General features: G+C 43.2%; 1 long non-coding RNA gene across 1 annotated transcript in view; it reads right to left on the minus strand.

Annotated features, from left to right (window-relative positions):
* Positions 1 to 10,330, minus strand: part of LOC144753156 (uncharacterized) — a 107,678-nt gene extending 97,348 nt beyond the window's left edge. Inside the window, exons 1-3 of the long non-coding RNA XR_013594224.1 lie at positions 10,289 to 10,330; positions 10,138 to 10,194; positions 2,990 to 3,130 (exon numbers count right to left, since the gene is read on the minus strand). This is a non-coding gene — a long non-coding RNA (uncharacterized LOC144753156). The remainder of the gene's footprint in view (positions 1 to 2,989; positions 3,131 to 10,137; positions 10,195 to 10,288) is intronic.
* Between the last annotated feature and the right edge of the window lie 982 nt (positions 10,331 to 11,312).

Genomic DNA, 11,312 nt, shown 5'->3' on the forward strand with positions numbered 1-11,312 from the left:
AAGTCAACGCTGTCTCTTCCTCCTGCTTCAACGTACTTCGTTTGCTCAAAAACATTACCGGCCACCTGAAAGACCTCCACTGGCTTCCCGTCAACAAGAGAATAACATTCCGTCTCCTCACCCACGCACACAAGGCCCTCTACAAACTAGGTCCCGAATGTCTCAACACTCGACTCTCCTTCTACACACCCACCCGCCAACTGAGATCCTCCAATCAAGGCCTCGCCGCAGTTCCACGTATCCAAAGATCCACCATGGGAGGTAGATCCTTCTCCTACTTGGCGGCCAAGACCTGGAACTCACTCCCCACTCACCTCCGCCTTACACAGAACCACATCTCCTTCAGAAAAGAACTTAAAACCTGGTTATTTATTTATTTATTTATTTATTTAAGCTTTTATCGCGCACAGCTACCCACAGTGGGTTTCCCGGCGCCAGGGATAGACTGTAGAAGAAAGGAAAGTGCAGCACCTGACTTGAAGCCACAACCAACTATTGGCTACGCTTAGTGGAAAGTAGAGTCTTCAGAGCCCTACGGAAGCGAAGTAGGTTGGTCTCTAACTTTAGTTCCAGTGGGAGGGAGTTCCAATATTTAGGGCCCAAAATAGAAAAGGAGCGGCCTCCCATTTTTTTCAGCTTCCATCTTGGCACTGTGAAATTGCCAGTGTCCGATGACCTTAGGGAGCGTAAGGGTCTGTAAGGTTTTACCAACCCTTGGATATAAGCTGGCGTGCTGCCCTGCTTGGCCTTGAACATGTAACAGAGTGCCTTGAATTTAACCCGTTCGGGGACGCTCAACCAATGAAGGTCCCGCAAGGCGGCAGCGGCTGAAATGCATCTATTTGACAAATAATGAACCCCCTCCCCAAGCGCCTTGAGACCCTCTGGGTGAGTAGTGCGCTATATAAATTCCTGAACTTGAACTTGAACTTGAACTCATGGGAACAGTCTAGCCCGAACTGCCAAGCCATGTCTTTCCTGGACCAGAATCAAGCATCCTAGGACCGGTTTCTGGCTATCAGCCATCTTCAGCCCAGATAGCTCGACTCCAGTGGTGTGGAGAGCATGGGACTCATGTCTGAGCATACCCATCCCACTCGGGGTGACAAATGCAAAACAACAGTTGATGGACAGAATGCAGAACAATGTCATACATTCACCCCAGTACAGAGATCTGGGCACAAATCCATCGTTTTTTGCACGCCACACCACCCCAGTTCAGACATGGCCATATGGAAATCAGCCTTGACCCTGTGCCTCATGAGAACAGTCCAGCCCGAACTGCCAAGCCATGTCTTTCCTGGACCGGAATCAAGCATCCTAGGACCGGTTTCTGGCTACCAGCCATCTTCAGCCAGGATAGCGTGACTCCAGTGGTGTGGAGAGCATGGTATTCACGTCTGAGCATACCCATCCCACTCGGGGTGACAAATGCAAAACAACAGTTGAACCTGGCTTGGCAGTTCGGGCTGGACTGTTCCCATGGGGCACAGGGTCAAGACTGATTTGCATATGGCTGAGTTCAAACTGGAAAGGCGTGGTGAGCAAAAAAACGATGGACTTAGGCCCAGATCTCTGTACTGGGGTGAATGTATGACATTGTTCTGCATTCTGTCCATCACCTGTTGTTTTTGCATTTGTCACCCCGAGTGGGACGGGTATGCTCAGACGTGAGTCCCGTGCTCTCCATGCCACTGTAATCAAGCTATCCAGGCTGATGAGGGCTGAAAGCACGAAACCAGTCCTTGGATGCTTGTTTCCAGTCCAGGGAGAACCTGGCTTGGCAGTTCGGGCTGGACTGTTCCCATGGAGCACAGGGTCAAGACTGATTTGTATATGGCTGAGTTCAAACTGGAAAGGCATGGTGAGCAAAAAAACGATGGATTTAGGCCCAGATCTCTGTACTGGGGTGAATGTATGACATTGTTCTGCATTCTGTCCATCACCTGTTGTTTTTGCATTTGTCACCCCGAGTGGGACTGGTATGCTCAGACGTGAGCCCCGTGCTCTCCATGCCACTGGAATCAAGCTATACAGGCTGATGAGGGCTGAAAGCCCGAAACTGGTCCTTGGATGCTTGTTTCCAGCCCAGGGAGAACCTGGCTTGGCAGTTCGGGCTGGACTGTTCCCATGGGGCACAGGGTCAAGACTGATTTGCATATGGCTGAGTTCAAACTGGCAAGGCATGGTGAGCAAAAAAACTATGGATTTAGGCCCAGATCTCTGTACTGGGGTAAATGTATGACATTGTTCTGCATTCTGTCCATCACCTGTTGTTTTTTCCTTTGTCCCATAGGCTCCCCTACTTCATTCACCATTCGTTTATTGTTTCTTTTGTGCCCTCAATGCGGCTGACCAAATGCCCTCTCCTCCCCCGGCCCGACGACTTTGTGTTTCCAAGTAGTATTGCCAAGACCGGGCCTGGGTGTTGAGAGAAATTGACTGGGCTAAGGAACACTTCCGAGAGCAATCAAAAGCAGGTCAAGAGACTGTGTGGCCCCTCATGCTTTGCATAATTGGGCTGGTGCTGGAAGGCACAGTATGGAATCCCTTGATTGAATGACTATCGCCCTGTTAGGGTTTGTGCACAGCAAAGAGCATGTCCCCTCTTTTTGCACTAGTGGTCTCTGTAATAGCTCTCTTTTAAACATACTATTGAAAGCCTTTCTTGTTATCTCAGCCCCACCCTTAGGCTTCTGTGTATGTTGCTCAATGTACTCACAAGTTAGGACATTGCTGTCATGTTTACACATTGGACCTTGCTTTTACCAAGGCTTCTTTAGAGCACCCCTTCCTAAGCCATGTGTTAATTCAACTCATTTGCATAATAACTGAAGCTCTGCACACCTGTCAAGAACATGTGCAGCATGTGAGAACCACACCCAGCTCTTCGAGCCACACCCAGCTCTTCGAACCACACCCAGCCCTGTCTATAAAAGGCAGCACCCGAGCCTCACCCAGTGCTTGTGCTCGTCTACCTCCCGCTTACCTGAGAACAGATCCTTCGGCGCTGGCACTCCTGCTCTCTACAGACCTTCATCGGGTTCAACGGGCGTGGCTGCTGGCTCTTCCTTCTTCCGGTTTCCGGCTCTTCCTTGCCTCAGCCCCTCTCCTGTCCAATACAATCGACCTGCAAAAGAGAAAGAGGACAAGGTTAGAATGATCAGTATCCCTTTCCAGCAACAAGTAAGTGCAAAACTTTTTATTACCTGAAAGAACTTTGACAGTGATTTCTGGATTCATGTATAGACAATTTGGAACAAGATACCTTCCACGAACATTGTGATTCAACCCCTTTGTTCCAAGAATACTTTGTGGAACTTTGTGAAATAAACTTTGTTTTACATGGAACTTTTAAGAATCGAGCAGTGGAAACCATTGACAGTAAGGCAAACAGTAAATCAAGGACTTGCACAAATTACCTGCTGTATTTTGATGTAAAAGTACAGTATTCGTTTTATAAAAATTCTGGAATTGTGTGAAAAGTGAGTTTGCTATGAAGAATTTAGGCTTTAGTTATATTAAGGTGAATGTTTGATATTGGTAATTCTGATAATAGTATTCATTTAATTTTATAGAAGCTTTACGGTAATAGAAAGCACATCCCAGAACAGTAACACATTCCAAACCTGAAAGCTAGAGACCAGGATCCAAGAGGTACTTTTAGAAGAGAATTTCTAATAGATAAAGGGATAGTCAGGAAGACATTTAGGAATAGGTTGCACTTACCTGTGCTTTGTTTATGTTTCATTAGGCACCAGTTTCTACAGAAGTCAGAGAGGGCCGCAGATTTTAGCAGCACTTCAACAGTGGAAAGGCAAGAACGGTGTTGCCTCTCTTTTTTTATTTTATCCACTTCACCCCTTCCCTTGAGCTTCTGGTTCTTAGTGCACTGTCTAAAACTAGTGTGCTGGAACAAGCAGTTTCAGGGTGGGGTCGGACTGTCTTCAACCACCATCAGAACGGATCAGAAACTCAGGTGAGCTGGGCTTTGACACGCCCTCAGCCCGTTTCTGCTCCCCATACTATGGGTGAACTTCCCAAGTAGTGACCAAACCCCCATTTGTGGACTGCTGGCTAATTGACTCTGCTACCTATCCCCACCTTCTTCCCTGGGACCCTGACTAAGTGTGACTCTGGCTACAATTGGCCGAGAATCGGGGGGGGGGGTATTTACTTTTTCTCCAGCCCGCAGGTGTAGGGCAGTTTGAGTTAGCTGAATGGTGGAGGAGGGCTTGGGCCATGGGGTCCAAACATGAATTATCAACTGACCTGCAGGATATCTGTGGCACCGCATTACGGTGCTGTGTGCGTGTGTGTGCGCTCAACATGGACCTGCCTGATAACCATGGCACCGCATATCAGTGCTGAGTGAGTGTGTGGGATTGACCGCCTATTATTAATTACACCACACAGCGGTGTTGCTTTACACGTTGAATACCCACCAAAGAATACTATGTTTGACATTGTTTTTGTACTCGTGCACCTTGGCCCACAGTGCTGTTTAAAAGTGTTGTAATTATCTGCATGTACACATTTCTGATGCCCTTGTGATCTGGGGTGTACCCTACAACTGTGTGGTATTGAATTATAATAAATTATAATTGCCAGGTTGGGCCTCATTCCCAAGTGTGCATATTACTGATGTCATTTTAACATGGTTGGTACTAGTACTGCTAGTGATATTTCCGAATGTGATTAATGCCCAGAAATACATGATGTTCATTGTGTGTTAGTTAATGTGTGTGTTGAATACAAGCTTTATTTACATATACAATGTGAGATGTCTCTTTTGTGACGCTCAGTGTATTTATTGTGTGGGAGTGCTGTGCCAATGCTTTACACATTGCCTCTGTATAAGACTGACTGCTCAGTGCCAAGCTACCCAAGGGTGAGTGCACGTTAAACAGTGAGTGTAATCACCTGCCCCTGACGGGAGTGGTAGTTTCTGCCTGGCTAGGCCCTCACCTCAGCCAACCAGAACGTGTCAGTTTCAACACAATGCATATGTAGGTTGTTAGAAATGGGGTCTCTAGTTAGCAGTGATTTGCACCCTGTCCAAGTTGGAATCCTTGCTCTAGTCAGTCTAAGGGAGGCACATAGCTAAGAGTAGGCGAAAAGGGAGTTTTGTGGTCAGACGTCTTCCACAATTATGATGGCATGCTTATCCACCCATCTCCCAATAGGGCCCTTCATCTGTATTCCTCTGCATAAAAAGTAGACTTTAAAATAGTTACAGAAAACTGCACCTCCGCAGGAGTGTGGAAGTGTTTGGTTTCACAGTTCTAATCTGGCTCCTGTCTTCTTCACCCACATCGGTGATTGGAGAGGCCTACAACAAGCAAATCTTGAACATATGAGACCTTGGTGTTGGGTATGCCCTGGCACACACCTGTAAAGAGCACACTACTCATTAGAAGTGTTCATGTGGCATTACATGAAATAGCCACATTATGTTTAGGGATATAATAGGCTGTGATGTTTTGTCTTCCATCTTTGGAAAAATATCAACAATGTTGCCATAACTACATTGCCTTCATTAGAATAGCTCTATATAGTTGCCAGTTTCTGGTGCATCTGAAAGCTTGGCTTTTAAGAATCAAGTTCCTAGCTCCCTCTTTTTCATCAGATTAATTGTTATGTTTCTCTAGAGGCTCTCTTTAAAATAAATGAACATATGAAATTTACAACTTTTCAGATATTTTCAATAAGTAACTAAGTAAATCTTCTCAGGTTGACATTAAATTGTGGCCAGAACTCAACATGAATAATGGTGCTTCCCCTATAAAACTTTAAGAAAGATAGAGATTGCTTAATAAAATAATTAGCAAAGGTCAAAAACAGAGAAGTATATCATTTTATTGGAAGGGTAAATTTGATGCAAGGTTTTGTATCAGAAAAAGACTATTCCAGTAAAAATATTATGCTTAGAAATAAACAAGAAATATAGCAATGAACATAACATAAGTATTTGTAAAGTGCACTTTCACCCAGAAGGGCATCTTACCCTACATAATCGATGTTTATTGTTACCCAACTCAATGGTACTCATTTTATTTATCTCAGAAGGATGAAAGACTGAGTGGACTTGCCAGTATTTGAACCTGTGACCAAGAGGTCAAGCACACAGGGCCGGCTTTAACACTGGTGGCGCCCTGTGCAACAATGTTTGTTGGCGTTTCCCCAATGACCACCTCTGCCACATATTCCCTCACTAAGCACCCTTTAACAGTGCCCCTCAAGTCTCCATAACCACTATTTTTTTAGATTTATTTTGTTTTATAGCACCACTCATACCAGTGTAAGGTGTCAGATCACTTTACATCACACACACATTGCACAGAGCCAATAATATGTGTGTAAATCAATGTATAGGAAATGTTACATCAGACAGGACTACATGGTGTAGCGTAGGAGTGACATGTCTTTGATACTGGTAGGCAATATAGTTGTTATTCTGGAAACGTACAAATTCTGAATTTAAAACATAACATCATTGTTAGGGGTTCTCTTCTCTTTAATAATAAGAACTGTTTTCTACCCAAATGAACCCTTTTGGCAAGATTAGGATAAGGAAAGACTGCGCAAAAAACATATAGCTCTAACATATACCTTTTCCTCTTCACATCTCCAATAGATTTTGGGATTTACCAACTTTGGAGATGGTTGATTGACTAATCCCAACAATGATTGCAAGTGTTGAATCAGAGGTAGGCAGGGATTCATGCGGGGGAAAAGAGCCTAACGTTTCCCCACAAGAAACCGCTGTTCAAGCGTTGAATATGGAGGCAATAGGAATTGACGTTCAGGTGAGACAGGATCCGGTTTTATCAACGGGTGCCGCAGGAGTCATAAATAGGGCTATTATTGGCACCAATATAGGTATCCAAGATGTAATTTTAGATGACCAAAGGATAGATAGGATGGGTTTTACAAAACAAAACCGAAAATTAATATTGTGGAATATAGCGGGCCTCATGAAAAACCTAAGTGACCCTGAATGGAGCAATTACATAGATTCTAGAGATATTTGCTTCTTACAGGAAACATGTGCCCTGGAAAGACCACATAGAGTTGAATATAGGACCTACAATATTGAGGCAGTACCCTCAGTCAGAGGTAGGCCCTCTGGGGGTCTCACTATATGGGTAAAGGTATCCCTGGAGATCCACATAACATTATTAGTTATCGATTCAGTGGACATACTTGGCTTGAAGGTTAATAAGAAAGAAGGCAGGATTCTCTTCCTATTTAATGTTTATAATAGACCATGCAGCCTATCTAGGGAGTCTCCGACACTGGAAAAATTAGATAGCTTAATAAATGGCTTGGAGGAGATACCGAGTATGATACTAGGAGGAGACCTGAACTGTAACTATGAGCCAATCGCGGGTCTCGGTGACATTTTTGCTGAAGAGGACAGGGCCAATAACATTCCACCTTTATTTAACATTGAGGCGGTGCGTTGTACTCCCCCAGCCGTCCAAGTAATGAGGTTGGCAACTGTATATGGGCTGAGGGCCTGCAACGGCCGTCTGCCCTCTGACTCCCATAAGGCTGCGACCTTTGTAAAGAACATCTCCCAAACCAAAATCGACTACATTCTTGCAACCTTTGACATCTGGCCATATTTGATTGACCTAGAGATTATACTCAGGTTTGAAAGTGATCATCGTCCACTTCAATTGATGATCGCCCCATGCTTATTTCCCAGTGATAGTGAAGTGATTGGAAGCCCCGCACTGACTAACCCCAACAATGTTGCTCCACAAGTAAGCAATAACAGGCGATCGCTCAAATGGGCCCAAATATTGGATCATGGAGAAGCGTTAGCGTGTATTTACTCGCTTTTAGCAGATACGTTCTCCAGTTACACAAATTCATTAGCCAGGGACACTACTTTTATCGATCTTCACAATGGGTTTTTCAAATCATTAATACCATATATTACAAAAATGCCTAAAAAAATGTCATAAGAAAAATTGTTTAGTTGGCAGTCAACTGTGGTATGATAAGGACTGCCGTATTGGCAAGGCTACTCCTCTAGAGGCGATAAAAAGTAAAGCTCCAGAAGTGATCAAGGTCGCTAGAAAAGAATATAAAATTACCCAGGCAAAAGCTAGATCAAATTGGGATGAGGAGAGTTGGGCGAATATGTTATGGGCAGCAAAGAATAAGGACAATGTGGGGTTTTGGAGATTGGTGGCAAATGGGAACCATGCAGGAAGAGTGGCTCAGGATGTGTTCCTCGACGAACAGACCTGGGTTGACCACTTCTCTCATTTGCATAAAGCCCCAGAACACACGGGGTCAAGGGAAAATGAACAGCACCACCCCTTTTTATGCACTTGCACTTTAGAGTTTGCTATAGGTGAAACTGAGCTAGCAATTAACATGGTTAAAAATGGTAAGGCACCAGGCCTAGACAAAGTCCCAGGCGACTTATATAAACACGAGATAAACGTCTGGGCACCTTATATCAACCATCTCTTTAATATCCTAGTAGCGGGTGCAGATTATCCTGACAGTTGGAGGGGAGAGGAAATTGTCTTGATTTTTAAAAAGGGCGATAGAAATGATCCGTCCAACTATCACCCGATTAGTTTAATGGACATTTTACAAAAGATATTTGCCAGGCATATTTTAATACGCATGAACTCTTGGATGGACGAGAATGCTATGCTTACCAAGTTCCAATCAGGTTTTAGGAGTTGCATAAGTACTATTGATCAAGTTTTTAGATTTTGTTGCCTTTGTTGGAAATATGTTTACTTAAGGAAAGGGCACATATATGTTACATTTGTAGACCTTAGTGCTGCATTTGATTTAGTTTCGCGAGATCTTTTATGGGATTGCCTGTATTCGCAGGGGTTGCCGGTCTGCTTACTCCAACAGATTATAAGGCTACATGATAATAATTATGCAAGAGTGCGCTGGGGACCAAACGGAGAATTGACAAAAGCTATCCCGATAATGAGTGGTGTCCGCCAAGGGTTTGTGCTGGCTCCCACGCTTTTATCCTTGTTTGTTATTGATGTTCCAGCCCACTTGGAGGTCTGTAATAATGATACCCCCAAGCTGAATGGAGAAAGGGTCCCCGCCCTCTTATTCGCAGACGATACAATCCTAATCTCGCAAACACCTAAAGGTCTGCAATCCCTTTTAAACTCTTTCCAACTTTATTGTAATAAGAAAGGCTTGGAGATCAATACGAAAAAAACAAAATGTATAGCCATAAAGCCTCAAAAAACCTTTAATGGGAATTTATCTTTAAATGATCAAAAATTGGAACTAGTGTCAAATTTTACTTACCTGGGTGTTTCTTTAGATTCAAAGCATTCATGAAAAACCCAAGCAGAGAAGAGTAAAATGATTTTATAAATTGATACTTTGTTGAGTCGTAATCGCACTACCTGGTTGTATATTGTCGTGGTGAGTGTTCAACGTGGGTGGTGCTATCGAAGTACAGCCCACTGTGCTCTGAGTGGTTATGATTAGAAAAGCGGCAGTTCCCTCAGGAGTGACGTCCCTTCGATGCACTCTTGGATCAAATGTTCATCTCATTCATTCAATAAAGTTTCATCAAAATTGTATCCAATGCTTGTTTCTGTTTTATTTCATGTTCATTTGGTACTCGTTATTACTGCATAACGTTTTCAAAACATTCATTGTGATTGTGCCCAATGCATTTCGGGCATGTGCCCTTCATCTGGGGACTTTGGGTAATTCTGTGAAATAATACAATGGTGGCATAAATTCAGTTGGCTAGCAGTCCACTTTAGTTCAAGTTACATTTCTGCAATTCATAAACATGATTCGATCAACATGCATAAGGGGGGTTGGAAGAGCAGTACTTCATATACCATGCATTCCTATTGTCACCTGTGAATTCTGATGACTGTGGGTGTCAAAACGAGTGTAAACCAGTATGTGATGTTGTTTATGTGCTTACATGCAGAGGGGTAGTGATAAGCATGTGTGTGTGTGTGACCAAACAATTAGCCGCTCTCTGAAACGTTATCGTATAAGACAAGCTTAGTATCGTGTATAAAAACGTGCTTCTAGGTGCATTAGTGAATCCTTCGGTGAATATTACGTCTAAAAAATGGCATGCTGTTGTCCGATAACAGTTCTGACCTGTGGCGTTCGTTTTGTTTAAATACGTGATTCTGCTGGTCTCGGTCGGTTGTCAATCTATGTTAAAAACGAAAACATCAACTTTAGTTGTGCTTAACTCCTAAGCATTAGCGTGCTCATTAGGCTGGTTGTGCTCATGATAGTAGCTTACCTTTCACTGCGTTACTCGCGAGTGTGTTCGTTCTCTTGTCCCGATCGTGAAAGTTAGTCAAAGTGTGTTTAGTTCCCTTTGTATGGTGAAAGAGGATTGGCGCTCATGGGGTCATGTGACAGACGTCGGTGTAAACCTCATTCTGATAGGCAGCAGGAAAGCAACGTGACCTCGAGTTCGACGTGTAACTTTATTATTTATTATTCTAATGTGATTCACACTCAAATTGATGAGAGTGCGAATACTGCCGTTTGATATATTAGAACGGATTTGCATGCGTCTTATACTGTGTGTAAATGTGGGTAACATCTGCTGAATGACACTTACATACTGGCGATGATGCGATAATTTCAAAGTACATTTATATGACGGTCTACATGAATAAATGACATTTAAAATAAAATAAAACTGTCATGAATGTGCAAATAGGAAACCCTAACAATATACATGGTGTGTAATTCATCTAAGGTTCAGAGTATGTGTTTAACTGATATATCTAAATGGAAAAATTAGTTTACAGGTAACAACTGTATTCTAGCTGTTCATTGAGTCCCTTAGGCTGAACCGTGGATAATCGATGTATCCAATACAATTCGCGTCTTAGCAAGTGTTGTGTATTGTCTCTTCCAGGCAGTGAAGTTACCATCTCCAGAATACAAAACCTCAGTTGACTAGGATTGTGATTAAGTTCATTGAAATGTGCTGCAACTGTAGATTTAACTGCTTTCAGGCGTATATTGATTTGTGCTCAACTAGTCTTGTTTTGATCTTTCTTGCTGTTTGTCCCACGCATGAGAGTCCACATGGGCATTTCAACATATATATTAGGTTTGAACTGTCACAAGTCCCATTGACTCTGAGCTTGATTTTGGTTCCTTGTGACGGGTGGTTGATTTCATTGCCTTTAATTATCGAGTTGCAGTTCCCACAGTTGTAACATGGTAATGTACCCTTGTATTCTTTTGTTTGCGACGGTATTTTTTGTTTCAACAGTTCTTTGATGTTTTTAGTTCTTTCATACGCG

This window comes from Lissotriton helveticus, chromosome 5_1 (genome assembly GCF_964261635.1).
Source record: "Lissotriton helveticus chromosome 5_1, aLisHel1.1, whole genome shotgun sequence".
Taxonomy (NCBI): domain Eukaryota; kingdom Metazoa; phylum Chordata; class Amphibia; order Caudata; family Salamandridae; genus Lissotriton; species Lissotriton helveticus.